The sequence below is a fragment of the Artibeus jamaicensis genome, unplaced genomic scaffold (assembly GCF_021234435.1).
Source record: "Artibeus jamaicensis isolate MK-2021 breed Jamaican fruit bat unplaced genomic scaffold, CSHL_Jam_final contig_473, whole genome shotgun sequence".
Taxonomy (NCBI): domain Eukaryota; kingdom Metazoa; phylum Chordata; class Mammalia; order Chiroptera; family Phyllostomidae; genus Artibeus; species Artibeus jamaicensis.
Window position 1 is genome coordinate 657,484 of NW_026521851.1, and position 21,416 is coordinate 678,899.

General features: G+C 52.9%; 2 long non-coding RNA genes across 2 annotated transcripts; one reads left to right on the forward strand and one right to left on the reverse strand.

Moving 5' to 3' along the window:
* Positions 1-256: 256 nt before the first annotated feature.
* On the reverse strand, positions 257-10,364 carry LOC128627830 (uncharacterized). The gene is made up of 3 exons (XR_008392138.1): positions 10,099-10,364; positions 4,043-5,954; positions 257-2,632 (listed from the first exon to the last, which is right to left on the reverse strand). It is a non-coding gene; the product is annotated as an uncharacterized LOC128627830 (long non-coding RNA).
* On the forward strand, positions 9,903-21,416 carry LOC119042943 (uncharacterized). The gene is made up of 3 exons (XR_005081328.2): positions 9,903-10,102; positions 14,792-14,946; positions 16,899-21,416. It is a non-coding gene; the product is annotated as an uncharacterized LOC119042943 (long non-coding RNA).

A 21,416-nucleotide genomic window follows, 5' to 3' on the forward strand; every position in this document is an offset into this window, starting at 1 on the left:
GCTTCAAAACAGGACTGAGACAGGCTGGTGCTGGGGTGCCCAGACACCTGGAGGGGGGGCCATGGGGACCCGGGGACCAGCAGGAGGCTCATTGATTACTACACTGGGCCCTGGGGTGGTCTTGGACATGCGCGCTGAGTGGAGGGCGGGCCCCGCACAGAGGACTCAGGTGGCTCAAGGGCCAGCGCTGGCCACCCCCTCCCTCCCACCGGGGAAGAGGTGGCTGAGTAGCAGTGGAAGATCTCGGGGCCCGTTGACAGTCCTCTGCACACCTCCCCCTACCCCAGGCAGCCTCTTTCCCCCCCTCCCTGCAAAGAAATGCCAGTGCTTTGGGAGACCCCCCGCGTGAGGCCTCCGGGCTGCGGTGGTCTGTCTTTGCATCTTTGTGGTGTCCTGGGCGCTCTCTGAGAGCCTGGGGTTGGAGGGGCAGGGACCGAGCTCCGCCAGGCCTGAGCCCAGGTCTGGAGCCTTCTGATTGACACTCCCGACACCGACACCGGGGCCAGGGCCAGGGCAAACCCAGCCACAGTGCCCTGCTCCCTCCAGCTCTGGGCCCCGCAGGGGCCAGCGCGAGGCCCTGGCTTTTAGCTCACGTCTCGGTGCCAACTCTGTGAGAGAAGGAGGTGCCAGCAGGCTGGGGCCTCGTGGTGCCATCGTTCACCGGCTCCTTGGCCCACGGTCTGGAGACTCACTCGAGGGCTCTCAACCAGAGACAATGAGATTCTCACTCACGTGCCCAGCTGTGGAGCGAGCGCTTCGCTCTCCTTCCAGAGCTTCTCAGGAAGCCCAGGCAGACGCTCAGGGTCTCCCTTGGGGTTCAGGATAATGGAGGCCAAAACCCAACACGCACCACCTGGCAGCTCTGTCCACACGGTGCCAGCCACACAGTCCCCAGCGGGTTGCGCCCAGCCAGCGAGGCCGTGAGGACAGCGGGAAGCTCAGGTGGGAGGAGGGCAGCCCTGAGGTTGGAATGGGCTTCAGCCAACAAATGACTGTCGGCCTCGACACAGTGCAGGACGCTGGGCTGGGGGTGAAGGGAACGGAACCGAAGGCAGAGCCCGACACGGAGGCTGGGGGTGGGCGGCAGAGGGCAGACTTCAGTGATTTCTGTGCACACGGATCTGCTTGGGACTCGCAGATGCCTTGGCCCAGGCCCCCGAGGGACAGATTCACCTAAATCCCTGCCCCCGGTGCCTCCTTGGTAGGGGTCCGGGGGTCAGGGGAATCGTCCTGTGGAATCACTGGCCTCCACGGTGGGGCCGCAGGGTGGTGGAATGGGAACTTGGGAAGGCTTCTGGGCAGGGACAGGGAGGAGGGGCAGCAGAGAAGCGGAGGACGGCGGGACACTCTGGGCCAAGCCCCACTGGAGCAAGGACACTGACAAAACGTGCTTCGTGCTCAGGCGACCCACGTGGTCTCACAGGCCCCGTGCTTGCAGTCGAATGCCCTGTGGTCTTCATTTTGAAATTCTTAATTTCATCTTCGTATCTGTGTTTGAACACGGGGCCCTGTTGTTCCATTCTGCACAGGGTCCTGCCGCTCACGAACCCAACCTGCTGGGGTCCAGGAAAGGACAGGAAGTTTGGGCTTGAGGGGACCCAGTAGAGCTGGCTAAAGAGATGAGCAGTGGCTAAATTGCTAAGGTGCCCAAGTGCACACGCCAAGGAGCTCGGGTTTTAGCCCAGAGGAGAGGATGAGGGCGTGGAGAGGGAATGAAGTGGTGAGGTTTGCATTCCACCCGGAGCCCTCTGGTCGAAGTGGGTCTGCACGCAGCTGTGGGGTTGAGCAGGAGGCTGGGAGGACACCAAGGGCAGCAGGAGAAGGGGCAGCGGAGAGACTCGGGAGGGGAGGGTGTGGGCGGGGAGGTGCGCACGAAGGGGAGGGGAGTCAAGGGCGGCTGGCAGCTTTGTAGCCTGAGCGCGTTGTCGCTGTGCTCCACTGACTGAAAGGACTACGTTCCTGTCTCCTTGGTTTTCCATCTTCTCATCTGCAATGGCGTTTACGCTGAGAACATGCCGGCATCGTTCACGTGCGGCAAGAAGAGCTGTTTTCCAAATACAAAAACAACTCTTCTCCTTTAAGAAAGGCAGGGGGGAGGTAACCTGGTCCCAAATTCATGTACCTGTGTGTTTCCAGGGTGAAAGCCGGTTCGTTGGTGACAGGGTGGGGCGCGCAGTGAAGAGGGGTGGAGAGAGGCACCCCTAACACTGCGGGTGGCACAGCTTCCACCACAGACCTGTGACTTTGTTTGCTTTTTTCTGTCCTGAATACCAATTGCTTTTTTCTCTTGCTAGAAACCCAGCATTGACCTTGAAAATATCATTCACGTTGGTAAACACACTCTGGTTGTTTCACCAGACGTGGAAATCTATGCTCTAAATGTGACCTCGAGACACCCTTGCTCCAAAAACAGCCGCCGACAGGCCTGAGCCCGGATGGGCACGCGTCCAGTGGATCCGAGGCTTGGGGAGGGAGGAGAAGTCGTCCAGAGTGAATGCATTCGCTGGCGGCCCTTTGATCTGGAGTCAGGCTGCCCGTCCTGTGGGGCCAGACGCCCAGCAGGGGCTGCCTTCCCCCCAGGCATCTTAGGTCCCGGGCTCTGAGTAACTCCAGGTTACAAATGAAAATCACCCTGAAATATGAATGGAAGAGTTTAGGAAGGAAAAAAATAAGACTTTGTTCAAATTGGACATTACAGAACTGGCTTCCTCAGAGCCAATCTATTTCGTGGCAAGACAAATTAAATTCAGCCAACAGAAAAGCTTAAATCAAACCAGCACTCATAGAAGGCATAAGTGAAATATTACTCTTAATAAACAATTATCATTTGACAGACATGGAACAGCATTTCCTGTTTATAAAAATAACACGTGCAGATTGTAGGAACTTTGAAGCCACAGAGCAGAAGGTGGAAACCGCCCAGGAGCCCCCACTCCGCGGTGCCACCGCTCACACGCTGACATGTGTCCTCTGGGCCTGTCTCTGTGCACACATTTGCACATTCTTTTCTAAGTGCTTCTCAAGCATTTCAAAGACAGAAGTCGTGGATTAAACAACAATGCTCATTTGAAAACCAAATGCTCATTTGTTTAGTAGCCATATTTTAAACCTGCCTTTTTCTAATTAAAGAAATAAAGTATACTCAGTAAGGAAAACTTGTGAAACATAGGAAAGCAGAGAGGAAAATGACAAAAATCACGTGAATTCCAGCTACAGGGATCTATGAATAATGTTTTGGTATGTACCTTCCAGTATTTTTTCCACGTGTATATATGCCTTTTTTATATTTATTAAAAATATCAGCCCTGGCTGGTGTAGCTCAGTGGATTGAGCACGGGCTGTGAACCAAAGGGTCGCCAGTTCGATTCCCAGTCAGGGCACATGCTTGGGTTGCGGGCCAGGTCCCCAGTGGGGGCCGTGTGAGAGGCAACCACACACTGATGTTTCTCTCCCTCTCTTCCTCCTTTCCTTCCCCTCTCTCTAAAAATAAATAAATAAAATAATTTTAAAAATATCGAACAGTACATCCTGCTTTGCTGTTTGCAGTTTTAGTTAGCGATACAGGATAAATATGTTTCATAAAAATAAGTGTTCTTCTACAGTCTGGTGTTTAATGGCTGCCTCGATAGTACTCCTCAGTATAAAGGTGTAATAATGTACCTCGCCCACCTCCTACTGTGGGGTTTGTTAGACTGCTTATAAGTTTTCCTGCTATAAACAATGTTATGATTATCATGTGCATGAATAACACCTGGTTATCTTCTTATCGCAAATTCTCAGGAATGCAATTATATTAAAGGGTATATACCCATTTGATAGATGATGCTATAGTGCCTCCGGAAACGTCATGCTAATTCCTACTTTCCCCAGTTCAAGCCTTTGAAAGCATGACTTAGTGGCAAACACGACCGCCTCTGTCTTGCCGTTTGGGCCCATGGAGGCAGAAATCAGCCCTGCGGGAGGGCTTCGATGCAGGCCTGGGAGACGGGCTGCCTGCCGTCTATCAGGGGTGTAGTGCTGTGTACTTGGTGTACACGCTTACCTAGTTCTCACAGCAAACCAGACCGGAGTTATTTTTCATTCCACTCCCAGAGAAGGAAAGTGAAGCTCAAATCTCTGCCTTTCCATCCTTTGGACACGTTTTCTCCATGACCGTCACCCCAGCGGTGAGACCCCCCAGAGCCCCCTCCTGTCCACACAAGACGTGTCAAACCTTGCAGAAACAAGTAGTCCGTTTAAAACACATCGGTGATGGAGACCTTCTCTCTTCTGATACATGCAGCATAAAAGACCTTGCCCCTGGATTGATGCATCAGGTAAAAAGAGCTCCCAAGTGCTGCCCTCTTTTCTCAGGGGCCAGGAGGGTGGGAAGGGGGGCGGGTGAAGAAGGGAAAACTCCCAGAGAGGACTGAGCGAGGTGTGAGAGCATGTCTTCCTGGTCAGCGTCGGCGGACTCCCCACTTTGACTCAGAACTGGGGAATGCGCTTTGGTTTCCTGACTGGGTTGCCTTGTTTATCGGCCACAGGGCCAGAAACATGTCGCAGCAAGGAAAGAAGGTTGACATGTCACACTGTGGAAAAGGGAGTGCTCACCGGCTGAGTCACAGCTGTACTGCTAGTGCAGTGAGACACCCGCAGAAATCCAGTGCCGGCTGCCAGACTGCGGGCTGAGTGACGGAGAGAAGCAGGGCGACCCACCCCACCCCAAGCATTGCGCAATTCCTGGATGGTGAAAAAAGGCAGTGGAAACATTTTGAGTAGATTACACTCACTCTTTCTTCGTCACAAAAATCAGGCGTAAGGTTGCACGGAAGTGGGCCATGGCACAGCCTGCGAAACCTCATCTAGAGGACTTCAAATTCGCCCCCATCTGGGGGGTCTGAATTCTGCATTCCTCTGTTTTCTTCTCCACCAGCTGTCATGGTTGACATCTGCCCATGAGTGTTTGAAACGGCGGGTGCCAGCTGTGAGCCCGGCAGCCTAGCAGGCCAGTGCAGCGACGCAGGAGACAGCAGGCTCATCTGTCTGGCAGGGGAGCCTGGGGCCTGCTCCTCCGGGCCACCCCCCAGCAGGCCCCCTGGAGGAGAGCACACCCCCCGGTGCCAGCATGTGACCTCCCCAGCAAGCTCATAGCTCTGTGCCTCAGTTTCCTGTTCTGTGAGATAGGGTCCATCATAGGTACAAGAGAGGAGGAGCCAGGAATACCAGCAGCATAATCAGCTCAAGTCCACGGCCAGCCACACCACGGGCCACTCTCCAGTGTTCACCTGCCCTTAATTCTTGGGGAGGTGGGACCGTTCTAGGTCAGGGGTCAAAGGCATTGTTAGTTCAGAGTCTATCACTTATTATACACTTGCTGTATGCACTTAATACCAGTGGTAGTAGCAGTAGTTCCAGTGGTAACAGCCGACCTTATTTTCTGCGCTGCCAATTACACCAACTTAATCCTCACAGTAACTTATTGACACAAGCAATCGTATTCTCCTTATTTTACAGACGAAATCATTGAGGCTTAAAGAGGATATATAATTTGCTCAAGGTCCCACAGCATGTAACCGTGAAGCTGGAATTCGCCCGGGCATGCTGTTTCCAGAGCCTGCGATCCTAACCATCATTCTGCCTTAGTTTCCCTCACGTGGCCTTTCTGCCCACAGAAACCTTATTAGTTGATCAGTGGGTGTAAAGGGCGTTTTTCCTCGTCCGTTCAGCACTTTTGCGGGGAGAGACGCGGCCTTATTTTACTCCAGGAGCTTCCGTTCAGACTGTGGATGAGAGGACCTGAGCCCCCAGCAGCGATGGCCCAAGCAGAGGACGGTCGGCCAGAGTCCTTGCTTTGAGTGCTGCGCTCACAACGAGAGGAAGACTTTTCCTGCTGGAGTGGCTTGCCCAGGGCTGCCGGGGGCCGTATTTCCTGCAGGCGGACCGGGCCTTTCTCTGACCGGAGGGAATGAGATCTGCAGACAAAGAGAAACAGAAAGAGGTAATCGGAAGTAAAGTGCACTCGGCCACTTGGAGTCCCTGGCTCCAGTCCAGAGGCCCCGGTCCTGTCAGTTACTGCTTCAGATCTGTTACGGACCCAGTGCTTCAACTACGTAAACCGGCAGAGTCTCATGTTTGCGTGAGTGTGAGTTGTTTTTCTCACCTGCAATCAAAGAAGGGCCCTCGTTCGAGTGCGGAGGGAGCACGAGGCGTAGCTGCAGACCAAAGGGGCCCGGAGCTGAGGTGAGTTACCTGTTAGTGTGTAAAACAGTGGTAAGCGAGATACCACTTTGAAAAATCAAGTTCATAGGAAATTATATTAAAACCTGGCTGTTCTTTAAAGAGCATTTGGCCCAGCTCTGGCCAGGTGGCTCAGCTGGTTGGAGTGTCATCTTGGTCAGGGCCCATGCCTGGGTTCTGAACTTGATCCCCAGTCGGGGCACAGCCGGGAGGCGGCCGAGCGATGTTTCTCTGTCTGTCTGTCTCTCTCTCACCCCCTTCCTCTCTCTCTAAAATCACTAAAAACATATCCTCAGGTCAGGATTTTAGATGAAGCATTTGGTCCAAACCCCCATTTCACCCATATGGAACTGGATGTACAAGTAGATGAGGTGACTTGCTTGACGTCAGGCCTCAAGCAGAGGACCTGGCCAATTTCAGGCGCCTCAACCTTCCCCCGGTCCTCTCCTCATCCCACTCTGCTACTCAGACAGCCCGGACACGGGCTGATGAACCCACCCAGAAATGGGTGTGTGCACAGTGGGCGGGCAGGGAACCGATCAATTTGGGTAGATGGATGACTAGACACCCATCCCTAGATGGAGAGACAGAGCAGACTGAGGGGAAGATTGAAGTGTCTGATAGAAAAGCCTTTCCAAGTCCGAGATCAAACCGAGAGGCAGCGTGGTGGAAAAAACCCTGGACTAAGAGAAAATTCTGGACTGTTCTTCTGGCCCTGTGTTCACCAGCCGTGTGCCCTGGGGGAGCCGAATCTCCGCTGGACGCGCAAAGGGGCGTGAGCACGTAGTGAATGGTGTGAATGGGGTGTCAACGGTGCACCCTGGAAAGGTGTGAGGAGGGCGGGGGGCTCCCACCTGGTCAGGAAACCACCGCAGCCGTGTCTTGTTCAGGCCGGCAGCTCCCGAGGATGGGGGTCGCCCTCATCCCTGCTGTGCGCCGGCACCAGACACCCAGTAGGTGCTGTTCAGGTGAATGGGCAGGTTAGCAGCGTGGGTTTATGTTGAGCGCTGTTCCTCACCACCGTGACCCAGCCCAGCCCACAGGCTCACCCTGTCAGCGCAGACACTGACTTCAACCCAAAGTGACACGTGCCCAGAGGGACACGGTGGCAGGGGAGTGTGCACCCTCACCCCCGCCTGAAGGGCGTCACCTTAATAAACTCTGGGGACTGGCTGATTCCTCTTAACCCTTTATAATCTCTAACCCAGTTCTGTCTGCTCGTTCTTTCTTTTAACATGGTCGCATTTCCTCTCCTCTTGGAAATATGCTCTGTTAACACACACACAGCTGGGGAAAAAGACCCTGCCGCTCACTTCACAGAACACCTCGAAGCCAGTTTTCGTTAAATTTCCTATTTAAAAGTGAAAACAAAACTTCTCGAACTTTCTGACCATGGAATGGGGAGAGAGGTTTTTTTAAAACCAGAGTAATACTAATAAAAGATTGACACATTAAAATTTGTTAAATATTCAAATTCCTGTTCAGGAGAAGGCCGACTTAGCGAACAGGTTGCGCATGCACAGGTGTCCGGCGCGTTTGGAGTTACAACCCACGGGCAGGTGTTGGGCCAAATGCCCCGGCCACGCCCAGCATGCTGTGGGTCGGGATGACGCACACCTGGCAGGACCTCAATGTCCCCACGAGGGCCTTACCTGGGTGCCTTAGGGGATGGGGGATAGAGGGTGGGCAAGCACCTGCAAACCCTCCGCTACCGGTGGGACCTGACACCCACGACCACACAGCCGCCGCGAGCGCCCGGAGGAAGCGGAGCATGTCCTGTGTTCGTCTGCACCTTTGGGGCCTCGGACCGGGCCTGACACACGCTCACAAGACCCTTAGTGCGTGAAGGGACAAAAGACAGCGTTCACCAGGGTCTTCGCACCGTTTCGTGCTGACTAACCAGTGGCTGTCCTCTCCAGCCTGTTGGTCACGGCCATCGCAGCCCAAAGAACGGAGCCATCCGCAGAGCACCCTGGTCACAGCGGCGTCTGCGCTTCATTTTGCAGTTTGCAAACTACTTCCAAGTGCCACCAAGTGAGGTCAGGTGTTGTTCTCGTTCTTTTCCAGAGGAGACTGAAGGTCACAGTGACTTTCGCAAGGGAACGCAGCTGGTAAAGCCAGGACTTGGGATTTAAGGTCGAGAAACCAGAGTGAGAAGGACTAGTTTGTCATTAAACGTAACTATAGGAATGGGGTAAAATGGAGAAAACTCTTGAATTTTTAAAAAAAGATTATTTATTTATTTATTTTTAGAGAGGTGAAGGGAGGGAGAAAGCTGGAGAGAAACATCAATGTGCGGCTGCCTCTCACGCGCCCCCCGCTGGGGACCTGGCCTGCAACCCAGGTGCGTGCCCTGACTGGGAATCAAACTGCCATCCCTTTGGTTTGCAGGCTGGCACTCGATCCGCTGAGTCACACCAGCCAGGGTGACTCTTGGATTTTTAATAGGGATGGTTCTGCCATACGTCATATAGTTAGGAACCCATAGAAATCAGGAGGAAAGGCCCTGTCCTGGGCATTTGCTGAGACTCCCCGCTCTGCACAAACACACTCCTCTTGCTTCTGAGTTGGATCTGACTTCCCTCTTGGGTTAAAACTCCAGCCCCCAACATTTTTCTCAGGCCTTCCCTCAGGTCTGGTGAAACAACTGTCAGCACCAGGGTGGAGATAGCAGCCGCCCTCTCGGTCTGAGCCAGCACTAAGCACTTGGCACACATCATGTCTCCTAGTTTCCCAACGGCTCTATGAGGTAAACACTATTTTTGTCCCTAATTGACAGAGGAAGAAACTGAGGGACAAAGCGATGAAGTCATTTGCCCGAAGTCCCCTGCTGGTAAGTGGCAGGCTGCAAAGCAACCTCCCTGGCTGCAGACCCCCCTACCTCTCACCAGGCCCTTGACTGCATGTCCCTTCTGGATTCATGGGCCTTGGTACCACCTGCTGGCTCTGCAGCACCTGAGCTGCGTTGAGCTTAGAGTCCTAGGTGACACTAGTCCCTCCGCCAGCCTCTACTCCAAGAGTCTCAGAACAGAGGAGGCAACCCCCCAGAATCTAATGGCTCAGTAGACGCGCCTCCCAACTCTCTCCTTCAGGATGGAGGCCCTCCTTCCCTCAGGGCCTCAGGGCTGCTGAGGGCCCGTGGCTGAGACTCTGGAACCTGCCTCCGCAGGTGGGAGTTGCCTCGGTCCTTCTCCCCCGACTTCCTGGGAGCGGCCACACCCGGTGACTGCGGGGCGCAGAGGCCCAGCGGCCTGGCCTCGCCAGGGCCGACTCCCGAGGGCCGTGCATCCCAGTGTTCCCATGGAACGGGGCGAGGCTCGGCTCTGAGCAGCCTCCCAGTTGGACACCTCCCGCTCTGCTCGCTCCACTCCCCAGCAGGTGCTGGACCCCCGCGGACTCCCCGGTGGGTGTGCGGCACGCACGCTGCAGCCCCAGACTCGGGCTCCAGGTGCCTCTGCTAACACAGACCCTCGTGGAACCTCTCCGTGCCTCGTGCACTGAGTGGCAGCGAGGCCTGGGGCAGGTGCCGTCCCACCAGTCCCAGCGTCGCCCTCCTTCCGCCCACCCAGGCTCTGGCACTGCCACCCACGTGCTGACCATTTTTCTTCCACTCCTGCAGTCCGCTGGGGTTTTCTGCTATTCATTAACCAAGCCTAGGGGAGTCACCTCGACCTTCGGCCAACAACAGGCTGTGTTCTCCTCACACAACGTCCGCCACCCCTAACCACGCCTCAGGGCGCCCCAGCCTGGCACCCGGTCGAGGCAGATCCTGTTCTCGACGTCACGGCCTTTGGGTACAGGCACCCCAGAAACGCGCACGGGAGACCTGGGCGTGCTCAGGGCCCGAAGGACCTTCGGTCTCGATGCCGTCCTACTCACATCGGTAGGTGACCGCGTCCTCGGCAGAGCCCCGTGCTGTCCCTCAGCTCAGACCTCGTTTCTCCCACACCAAGGTGCCGCCACAAAGCCCGATGGCCTCTTCCTCTCCTGTCTCTTGCGCTTTAATCCACTGTACACTTTGCCGGCAGATCTATCTTCCTAAATAAAGCTCTCCTGGCACCCTCTTGCTGGGTGGGGCACAGGAGTCTCGCCCGAGCATCCCCGACCCCCCCCCCCCCAGGCATGGCTGAGGTCCTTGCAGGCCGTGCCTGGCTACCGGGCAGCCAGCTCTTTCTGGCCTCTGTAATGCTGCTCACTCTTTTCTTCAAAGGCTCCAGAAACGAGTCCTGACCTGGACAATGAGCTCTGGCAGCCTGAGCTGCACCCCCCGCCAGCCTCATGCTGGCCTCCCCTAACGGACAGTCCTTTGCGTGCCTGGTTCGCTTCCCTCTAACTTGTAAGCAGCTTGGGAGGAGCTGCACCACGATGTCAGCACCAGGCCAGCTCGGATACACGGTGGGCTTGCACGAGGGAGTGGTTAAAGTGATTTGTCACCTCCCAGGGGGACCCTTGTCATTCTCTCCCCCTTTTCCCTGCCATCCTACCTGTCTTTATATTCCCCAAATCCACAGATATCGATGTCACAGAATGTAATTATCCAGTCATAATAAACACTTCCTGAAACATGTGCTGGGAAGAAGGATGTAAAGCCTAAGGTGGAGCAGAGGGAAGATGAGGTCCCTGCTTCAGCCCTAACAAGAAAGAAAGTCGCAGTTTTGAAATGATGATACTCAAAGAGTGGACTAAACCGGAGGTAGAGAGGGACCCCAAAGCAACACAGGGCACGCTCTTTAGAAATCAGAGATGAACAGAAGCCAAATGTGCACACAACTTCTGCAGAGAAAGGGGAATATTTTACTGAAAGGGTTCACCACCTTTTGCCATTTCCTAGATCACTGGCTACCGACCACCCCTCCTGGCTCGTGGGGCTGGACTTGGGGCCTGGCCCCTTGGCTTCTGACCGCCCCTCCCCACCAGTTCAGGCTGCTGCTGCACCCCACCCCCATCCAGAGTCCCAGCGCCCAGACAGCGATACCACTATCAGGCAGCAAAAATAGCCGTCTCCCATTCAAAGACACTTCCACCCCAATCCCTTGCAGTCGAGTTCCCTTAACAAATGGCTGGAGGCTTCTGATAGGAAGTAAAGCTCAGTTGAGCTTCAGAGACAATGAGAAAAAGGGGCGAGATTCAGGGTGTGTGAGTATGCAAAGCGGTGGCCTGAGTTGCATTTGGGTCAGCTGACCTATTCCTCCTCCGCTTGTCTTTTGTCCTTCCCCGCCACGTCCCAGGGGACTTCATCCCAGATGGGCAGCCCTGTTTCAGGGCTGGCTCTCAGATTCTGGAACTGGTCCAGGTGGTGAGAAAGGAGTGGCCTTCTCTCCTCTACACTCTCCCATAACTCAATGTCAAAACTGGCGCAGGACCAGTGTTTTAAAGTTAAGCCACCCAGGAGGGATGAAGTATTGAGAAATGCTCTAGAACAAATTCAAAGTCAATGAGTAACAAATGTGGATAGCAGCCTCTGTAAGAAGGTTTGCGCGCTGCAGAAAACTCACCCTGGTAAATATTTGTCCATAGCATCACTTGTGTCTTTATCGCAGACCTGCCTGTACAGACAGATGGTCGAGGGAGGCCCTGGCCCAGGCCTCCCATTTTTAAAGGGCTCCCCCCACACACACGCACCAAAATACACAGAGGCACGCCATCACTTGAGGAGTAGTGCTCAGCGCAGACGCAGCCACCTGTCATCCTGAATACACACTCCTGTGGCCAACTCTGCGCGGGCCCTGAGGGCCCCTCTTCCCATCTGTTGTCCTTGAACTAGAAGGCACTGGAGAATACGTGTGGGCACCACGACCACCCTCAGAAGTGACCACAGCTCTGCTGGGGAGAGAGGTCCTGAGCGGCGGCAGTGCTGGGAAAAGAGAAAAGACCACTCACTACTTTGCAAGGCTTTTCCTCTGCAGCAGGCAGCGGGGAGGTCGTGAGGTCTGGCGCGATTGCTTATTCCCCAGCAGGCCCACCGGCCCACCCTCTCGTTCTCTCCGTGTCCTTCGTGACGCAGGGCTCTGGGGGCCTGAAAGCCTCACTCATAGTCCTTTGACTTTTGTGCGTAGATATAGTTCTAGGTGTAGCCAGTGATGCGTAAAACCAGTTTTCGACATGAACAACTAAACAAACTTTCCTAGAATTGCAAGTCGTTTTCAGTTTTATAAAAAAACATACAATAAGGTGGGATTGAATCATTTTAAAAATCTAAAAACCTTTCAGATCTATTTGAATGCTTTCATGTCAACTTTTGATCTTTACTAAGTAATTTATATTTTGCATTTTGGTGGCCATGGATCATTTTGAGTATTTGGGGAGAAAAATAGCTTTCCTGAAAACATACCTAAGATAATTAAATTTTAACTTGTAACATTAACATATTGATAAAATATAGTCAAGTTTTCTACATTTTCATATAATTGCATTTATTTTTAACCTGTTAGATTATGGCTACCAATGAATCACAGAAAGTCACCATCTTGATGGTAGGAATGTAATTAATTATTTTGCTGAAACAAAGGCAAGAAATAAATTTTATTAAATGAATATCTAATTTTTAAATGTATGTGTTCATTCTTATTACTCATCCAGACATTGCTAGCCAAACAATAGCCCAGACAGGCTTACGAATGATTAGACTCCTCCCCGTTTGACATTTTGCTAGTTTTCAGTCGTAGAAGTGCCGTAGCTCTGCAGGTGTGTTCCTGGTGGGTGCTGTGCAGATGCATCCGAGTAGACGGCTGTCGGATGCCTGGACACAGGACCCTGGAGCCCTGGGCTCAGCTCGGGCCCATGCTGATGGCTGCCACCGCAGTGTTTGCTGGCTTTGACTGAGTGCCCCCTGGGGACAGGCGCCTACTGAGTGCTTTCGTGGGATTTCCCTGTTCACCCCACCATCCTGTTAGGGGGCACTGTCGGGGGGGGGCGGCGGATGAGACGGCCGGACTCCCCAGGAGGGAGTCTCTCGCCTGGTCCCCTTTCCCCGGCTGAGGCCCCAGGCCATGTCTGTCCCCTGCCTGCTGCCCAGACCCTTTGGTAAATGCTATCATTGTGTCCCCTGTTTATATCCTTTTAAAATGTCAGGATTAATAAATCTGTTATGTTTCAAGCTCACTGGGTAATCTAAAGATGCGGTGTGTAGGGGGGTGGAAATGGGAGGGAGGTGGGGAGCAAGGGGCGGGGGAGGCTGGGATGGGAGAAATAGACAAAAAAATTGTACTTGAAAAATAACTAAATAAAATTTAAAAAAAGAAATTCTCTTAAAAATTAAAAAAACAAAAATGAGCCCTGGCTGGTGTAGCTCAGTGGATTGAGCACGGGCCTGCAAACCAGACAATCGCAGTTCGATTCCCAGTCAGGGCACATACCGGGTTGCAGGCCAGTTCCCAGCAGGGGGCGCACAAAAGGCAACCATACATTGATGTTTCTCTCCTTCTCTCCTTCCCTTCCCCTCTAAAGGTAAATAAATAAAATCTTTAAAAAAAAAAAAGAAAAATGAGTTGAATGCAAAAAAAATAAAATAAAGATGCAGTGTGTAGAGATACTTGCTAAATTACATGATTGGCATAAGTGTATTTGTAAAACCTTTGAAACAACTAAAAGACCTAACACATTTAACTGCATTAGTAACTGAGTTAATAAATGTTGCCTAGTCATTTAATGGAATATTATGCAGAAACGAAAATGATGACGATACGAGCTATAATAACATGGACAATACCCATGACAGATAAAATATCAAGTGAAAAAAGAAGCATATGCCATTTATACATATCACTCGTCAGAATTATGTAAAAATTAGTATACACGTGAAAGCAGACACATTTAAAGGAAAAAGACAGAAAATACAACTGAATAATAATACAAATATTATTATTGAGTTGAGTTTAACCGTAGGTATTAACATTGTATTAGGATAATTTTCCGGCTTATTTGTTTTATTTTATGATTTTTAAAGTGGCTTGGGACGAGGGGAGTTTCCTCCTGGGAAGCGCTGCTTATTTAGACAGCATTTTTTCCTGAAACCAGTAAGGATGCACGCAGGCTCCGGCTCCTGTGACCTGCGGACTGGCACACCGCCCGACTTCCCCGGCTCCGACAGTTCTTTAGGATGAAAGCTTCCTGTCAGAGGAGCTGAGCCCTGGACCGGCTTGCTGTTGGCGAGATGTATTTTAGAGATCAAACACTGGGGGCTTTGTCTTATAAATTAGGAGGAGCAGACATGAAAAGCACCGAGGGTCTCGAGGCTTTAATGCAAACTCTGCAGCCAGAAGAGTTCTATCCCTTTCCAAAGGCAGCGCTGCCCATCAGAAGCTCTCCAAGGACAGGGAGACACCCCACTTGGTCAGGGAACTGGAGATAAAAGGAGGTGTGATCAGAGGCCTGCTTTCGCCCGTGATCACAGCTCCCAAGCCTTTGAGAGGATCCTGGCGCCTCCCAGGGATGTGCCAAACTGGAAGCAAGCCCCGAGGACCAGGAGGCCATCTGTGGAGAGCTAGGAAGGACCCTCAGGAGGAGCTGGGATGGAGCCCTCTTTAAGAGCACTGGCCATGGCCTCCGTCACACACCCATTTCTCCTGTGCAGGTCTCGCTTTTGAACATCAAGGGCACGGAAGACTTATCCAGTGGGAAACCCATAATCTGCACTCTCTCTCCTTGTCTCCCTTCTGTGTACCAACTACCACGCTAAACACCAAGGACACAAGTTCAACTTAAGGCATGGGCCTCAGGGACCTTGAGGTCTGTACTTTCCCCCTGAAAGTAAGGTCTTGGGGTTGCCGGAAGTTTGTGGGAAATGCAGGCTGTCTCTCTGCACCCTAGACCTATGGTCTCCGAGTCTGGGTTTTAACCAGTCCCCTGGGTGTTCGTAGGCAAGCCCAAGGCTTTATAATGCGCTTACAGTAAGACTGGGGTTGGCGTTGTCACTTCACTTTTCGAAACTATTTTTGCTTATTTGACAAATATCACCCACATGTATATGTGAGTGTCATGGGGTCCACGGGCTCAGTCAGGGGACAGTGATTGCCTATGACACTGGAAAGTCCCTTCTGGGAGGCTCTGTGGAGGGGGACAGATGGCCGGGGAGCAGAGAGGAGAGGAAGTAAACCCGGGCTCCTGCCGAGGGGAGGGGAGGGGAGGGGAGGGGAGGGGAGGGGAAGAGCGGGGCTGGGCCCAAATGTCCACCTGGCAGCAGGCAGCCTGGACCCCAGCAAACTGGCCTCCCTGGTCAGTACAGCAGAGCGCAACATACCTTCCAAGTCACTTCCCGAGCTTTGCCCCCAAAACAAAGGTGCTTTGCTCAGCTGCAAAGCAGAGGAGGCCTTCGAGGGCGCTGGGACGAGCCGGGATCACTGGTGCTACTGGAAGAAGGGTCCTTAGGGATTACAGGATTCTGGTTTTGGAGGAGGAAGTCTTAATTTCGTTCAGGTTGGCCTTCCCTCTACCAAAATGTATTAATTTTGAGACAATACATGTGTTTCAGAAAGGATGCTTTTTATTCAGGAATAAAAAGGATTTCAGAGCTTTGACCAAGGCTATTCACTTCTTGGCAGAGCTCCAGACCTTAATGGTGTCAAGAAGTGCCAGGAGTGTCCAAATTGGGAGTTGGAGGCTAAGGCACATAGTCTTCGAGTCTCCAGGATTCCCCAGACACAGTCCGGGGGCCTCGTGACCGGAGGCCTTGCCTTCCTCTCAGCTCTCTGCTCCGTTGTTGCGTTGGGTGGAAACCAACACTGGACATTAGAAGTTATCGGGAGGGTCGTCCTGGCCACTGTGGCTCAGTGGACTGAGTGCCGGCCTGCGCACCAAAGGCTCGCTGATTGGATTCCCAGTCAGGGCACATGGCTGGGTTGAGGGGCAGGTGCCCTGTACGGGGCGCGCCAGAGGCAACCACACACTGATGTTTTTCTCCTTCTCTTTCTCCCTCCTTTCCCTTCTATGTAAAAGGTAACTTTTTAAAAAGTTATCAGGAGGGAGAGGTGTAGACAAAGATTACATCTTACTTCCATAGAAAATTACATATACACACTAGTCCCCCAACCTTAACCACGGTTTGGCTTTCTGAGGTTGTAGTTACTGTGAAAACGTTAAATGGAAAATTCCAGAAGTAAACAATTCATAAGTTTTACATTGCACCCCTTCCTGAATAGCGTGATGAAACCTCATGCCGTCTCTCCCCATCCTGCCCAAAGCACGGATCCCCCCTTTGTCTGGCGCATCCACGCTGCAGACACTCCCACCGTCGTCAGCCCAGTTATGGGAGAGAGAGCACCTTCGTATAACTGTTGTTGCAGAATATTGCCCCAAGTGTTTTGCTTCATCGTTCTTGTTAACCTCATACTATGCCTAATTTACACAAACTTTATCTTCCATATGTCTGTACGCATGTACGTGTGTGTATGTACATATGTATGCATGTGTATGTGTGCAGGAAAACACACAGCATGGACAGGGTTCGGCACTGGCTTTGGTTCCAGGCATCCACTGGGGGTCTTGGGACATATCCCCCCTCAGGAGAAGGGGGAACAACTGCGCTGACATCTTAGATGTTGCAGCACAGTTGATACTGTTTGGCAGGTGCAGAAAGAGTTCAAGGTCATTTGCTCTGGATGGAAATAAAGACAGTGAGTTTCTTTTTTCTTCTAGTATATGAAAACACAACTTATAAAGTGCCCATCTCTTGTATCCAACAGCTGTGCTCTCCAAACTATGTACAGACCATCAAGAATCAGTCAAAAGGGCCAAGTCCAAGATGAAATTCCTGAGAAAACTGAACGGCCTGGCACAGGAGAGGGAGCATCTGAAAACGCCCGGCAGTGAGCCCAGCAGTGGGAGGAGGACAGACCGCACTGCTCCTGGAGGGATGCGGCTGCACGTCCACCCCCAGGGACTTGTGAGCCCACGTTACGCTAAGTCAAAACCCCACGGAATGCTCACTTTGCATCGTGAAGGCAGAAAAGCACAGCATTGTTGAAAACCATTGTGCGTTACGTTTACACGAACCCATCCGAAGCCTCCCTAAGCCCCTGTAGGACGTACTGTGAACTGTTTGCCCCTCTGGACCGGGCTGCAGACTCACGCCTCTGTTTGGGGCAGGGGGTGGGCAGAGAGCCTGTCTTTGAGAAGGACCCTTTCCAAGAGGGTCATCAGGTCCACGTCCGCTCACACTGTGCCTCTGATGAGGAACTGAGCTATGCACAGACAATGACTTTATTTACAGTAACACATTCTGGGTGGCTTCTGTGTTAGTCTCATCCGGCTGCTGAAACAAAATGCCACAGAGTGGCCTCAACAGCAGACATGTGCTTCTCCCAGTGCTGGGGGCTGGAAGATTCGATCCTGGGGTAGCCCACACCTGGGGGCTGTCTTTTCACTGTGTCCTCACGTGGCCAAGAGTGGTCTCGCTTCCTCCCCTCATGGACGACAATGCCCTCCTTGGGGTCCCACCCCCACGGCCCCACTGACATCCAATCACCTCCGAAGGCTTCCACATACCTTCAGTCCCACAGGGGGTGAGGGCTTCCTTGGGTGAAGGTGGGGGCGGGACGAAATGTACCAGGGACAAACGCTGTAGCAGAATCACCAGAGCCCTCTGCAACAGTCGCCTGGCCACAGACATTCAGTCGTTCGTTGACAAACACTTCTGGCCCACCAGGTTCATTATACTGCTTCGGACACAAGCAACCTGGACACTCTTCTACGAAAAGTCACGGCCTCCTACAGGCCTTAAAATGAACGCCCTTAACCAGGCCTATCACAACATTTGAAGTCCAGCTTTGGTACTTTTCCTAATCATCGCTCCCCACTTTCCCTTCCTTTCTCTCACCCCCTTCTAAGGTGCCCCCCACCGGTGAGCAGCGCTGCCTCCTTGTGCCCGCATACACCCACCCCCATAGCCCCCACTCCGACACAAGCACTCAGATGGGGCCGGGCCGCCCTCACTGTGCAGCCCGTGGAGATGCTGGCGCTTGGGCCAGATCTCAGGACGGGCAGAGTGGCCGTGGGAGGGCCAGTGGGCGCCGAGGCTGCAGGGCCAGCTGGGCCAGAAGCAGTCTAGGAGACGCCTACACCTGGCACTTGGGCAGGGATAGACAATCTTATATTTTACAAGGTTCATAGGCAGTTACACATCCATTTTCTTACAAAGGGGGGGTCAAGTCTAAATAGTTTAAAGACCTTTTCATCTAAGGTAACTCTGAGGGCATGTGAGTAATGCAAGGACAGAGTTTAAGCTCCCTGCCTCTCCCTCCAGAGTATGCTCAGAAGGTTGGTCGATATCTCTCTTGGTCACTACTTGCACAGAAGGGTCTCACCCACATCTCTCTCATGCTCCCCCCGAAACAATTTTCAAGCACGTACTGGAAGTCCATGACACAGCAGACAGCCATCTGGCCCCTGAGCCAGGCAGACATGTGTGCCTGTGTGTGCCCGTGTGCATACCCACGTGAGCATGCCTGTGTCCGTGTGTGTGCACGTGCGCTTTCCTGTGTGTGTTTTCGTGCATGTGCTGGGAAGGGGGACCTGGCGGGACAGGGCGAGGGAGCTGTGTTCCCAAACCTAGGCAGTGCCTCAGCTCTGATACTGACACACCCCTCGGGACTCGGGGACGCAGCACCGGTGACATCTTAAACCAGGAATCCCTTTCACCCACAGCAGACAGAGTATAAAAATATCTCCAGCAGGCGTCTTTCCTGAAAGTGGGAGGCAGTTCACTTTTAAATGCTGCCTATTTAAATCAGACTGTGTCCACTGGAGGAGGCTGGGTTTTTAACTTCCCCGAGGTTCATTTCCCAGGGTCCCAGGGAGGAAGGGGCGCCCAGTTGCCTGCAGGAGCCCAGAGGGAAGTGTTGACGTCTCTGTCCTCCTGAGGAGGCGGGAGGTGGACAGAGGGGCGGACGGAGGGAAGGTGAAGTTCTCCTCTGGCCTGGATGCCAACTGCGCTGGTGAGGCCCGGGGCCAGCCCGGCAGCTGGCTGTCCAGCCAGTGACGCCTCCCGAGAGAGCCCCCGCCCACCCGGCTCCGGCTTCCTGCCACAGCCCCTGGGGCACCTTGTCCACTCCTCAACCGGCCTTATTTTCAAGCCACCCAAAAATAACAGCATTTGATACCAGGCCTCTGAAGGCTTTGGCTGGGGTCATGTTTCCAAATTCTTGACTTCAGGATTGTAAATGAGAACCCTTTTTTTTTTTTTTCCAGCCGGGCTATTTTTTCCCTCTTTTTTTTTTTCCTCAAGATTTTGGGAGAACCCCAACCAAGGAATCAGTGCTTAATGGGTCACAGGGTATGAATAGTAGTGTTGAGACATAACACAGGACTCTTTGTACTATCAGGCAACTGAACCTAAAAAAAAAAAAAGGAAGAAAGCTTCCAAACAGAGCAGCGAGCATACCAGCAGGGGCTCCGCGTGGGAGAGCGGCTTCGCTGAGCACAGGCCCCTTCTATATTTGTCCACTACCGACATCTATTTACGGCCCGGCTGCGCCCACAGGCGCCCTCCTCATCCAATCGGGGCTCACAGAAAGCCATTCCACATAGATTTTTGTGCCCCTGGTAGTTGTTAGTAGGCACAAATTCAGCAAAGAAAGTGAGTATTGAAGTACAAATCCTGAACTCTGGGTTCGTGGCCCGAGTCCCCGAGCTCTGCCCAGCCCTCTCTTTATCGACCTGCAGTGAGTGGGGACAAACACAGCCGGTCACTCCCAGTTGGCCTCAGGGGCCTGTGACGCTTTGAAAATTAAGGTACAATCTCAGGGCTTCTTTCCTTTGAGGCAGTGTCTAAGCGTGGGATAGTATCCTAATTAAACGGCATTTTCCTCGTGCGGTCAGTTCTTTGGTGAAGTTGTGTGAAATGATCCAAAGTATCTGTGAATTCGTTACCAGTCATTCTAAGTGGCGGCCTGGACGGATCCTGAAAACTGGCCGATGGAGGCAGGCCTGGTGGTGTGTGTGTGTCTGGGTGATGACGGCAGGCCTTGGGTGATGTCACAAAGCCTTGGGTGACCACCCAGAGATGCCCATTGTTACAAGACGATGAGATGGACCAGCTCAAACACGAGCACTACCCCGTCTTCCATGGAAGCGTTCAGGCCGAAGGCCGTGTGACCGAGCAGCTGACAAGTGCAATAGTTCTCAGAATTCTGTGGCTCAGAATATGTGCTGGCTACTGAGAACGGGGTTTGTAGAAATAGTTCAGGTTACAAGCCTACTGGGCAGAAACTCGAACTCCTGGCGCTGGCAACACGCCCCGGGCTGTCAGGGGTGGGCCAAGGTTCTGGCCACTCAGTGTCCTATGTTTAAATTCTGAGCCTGTAAGCAAAAAAAGTGTTGGAAGGGTTCCCTTACCTTTGGAAACTGCAAAATAGAATCTCCTTTGGCCAAGAGCCCCTTTCTTTGTGGGCTTTCCTGCAGGCTTGCTGGGCGGGATTTACCTCTGGCTGCCATGTTCCCTCCTCCACCTCCATCTTTTGGTGGGTGGTGTTTGTGTGTGTGCGGAGGGGGGGCGGGGGTACTGTAGGGTTAACTCTTGTTTAAGCCGTCAGACTAACCAAAAATTAAAACAAAACCACGGGTGGCCAAGTGGGGTCCACGCTGTGCCCTGGAGGCACCCCAGAGGGGGTTCTCCCCCTCAGTGAGGTTTAGTATTTCAGTAGCTGGTGTCTGAGTCAGGTTGCCGTGCAGAGCAGCAAAGAAGGCGCAGGCAGCACCGCCTGGTCCTAGCAGAGCTCGGGGGCGGCCCCGCTCTGGAGCCGAGGACCGTGCACCGAGCACGCACCCGGTCGCTGAGGCCGTGCCCAGCCCTTTATACATGTATCCCAGTGTGCGCAGACCCCGGGGGAGACCGCTGCTGTTCTCACGCCCAGCCTCCGTCAGGGAGAAGAGCCTTATGAATAACTGTTCGAGATTACCTACCTAGGTACACTGTGGAGGCTGAATCTGAACCCACACTTTTTCATGTTAATATCTAGGCTAGCGCTGCTGGTGTGGCTCAGTACGTTGGGCACTGTCCTACAAACTGAAAGGTCACAGGTTCGATTCCCAGTCAGGGCACATGCCTGGGTTACGGGCCAGGTCCCTCCCTGGATTGGGAGCGTGTGAGAAGCAACTGATTCATGCTTCTCTCACAGTTGATGTTTCTCTCTTTCTTTTTCTTCCTCTCTTCCCCCTCTCTCTAAAAATAAATAAAATCTTTTTTTTTAAATCTAGACTAATAC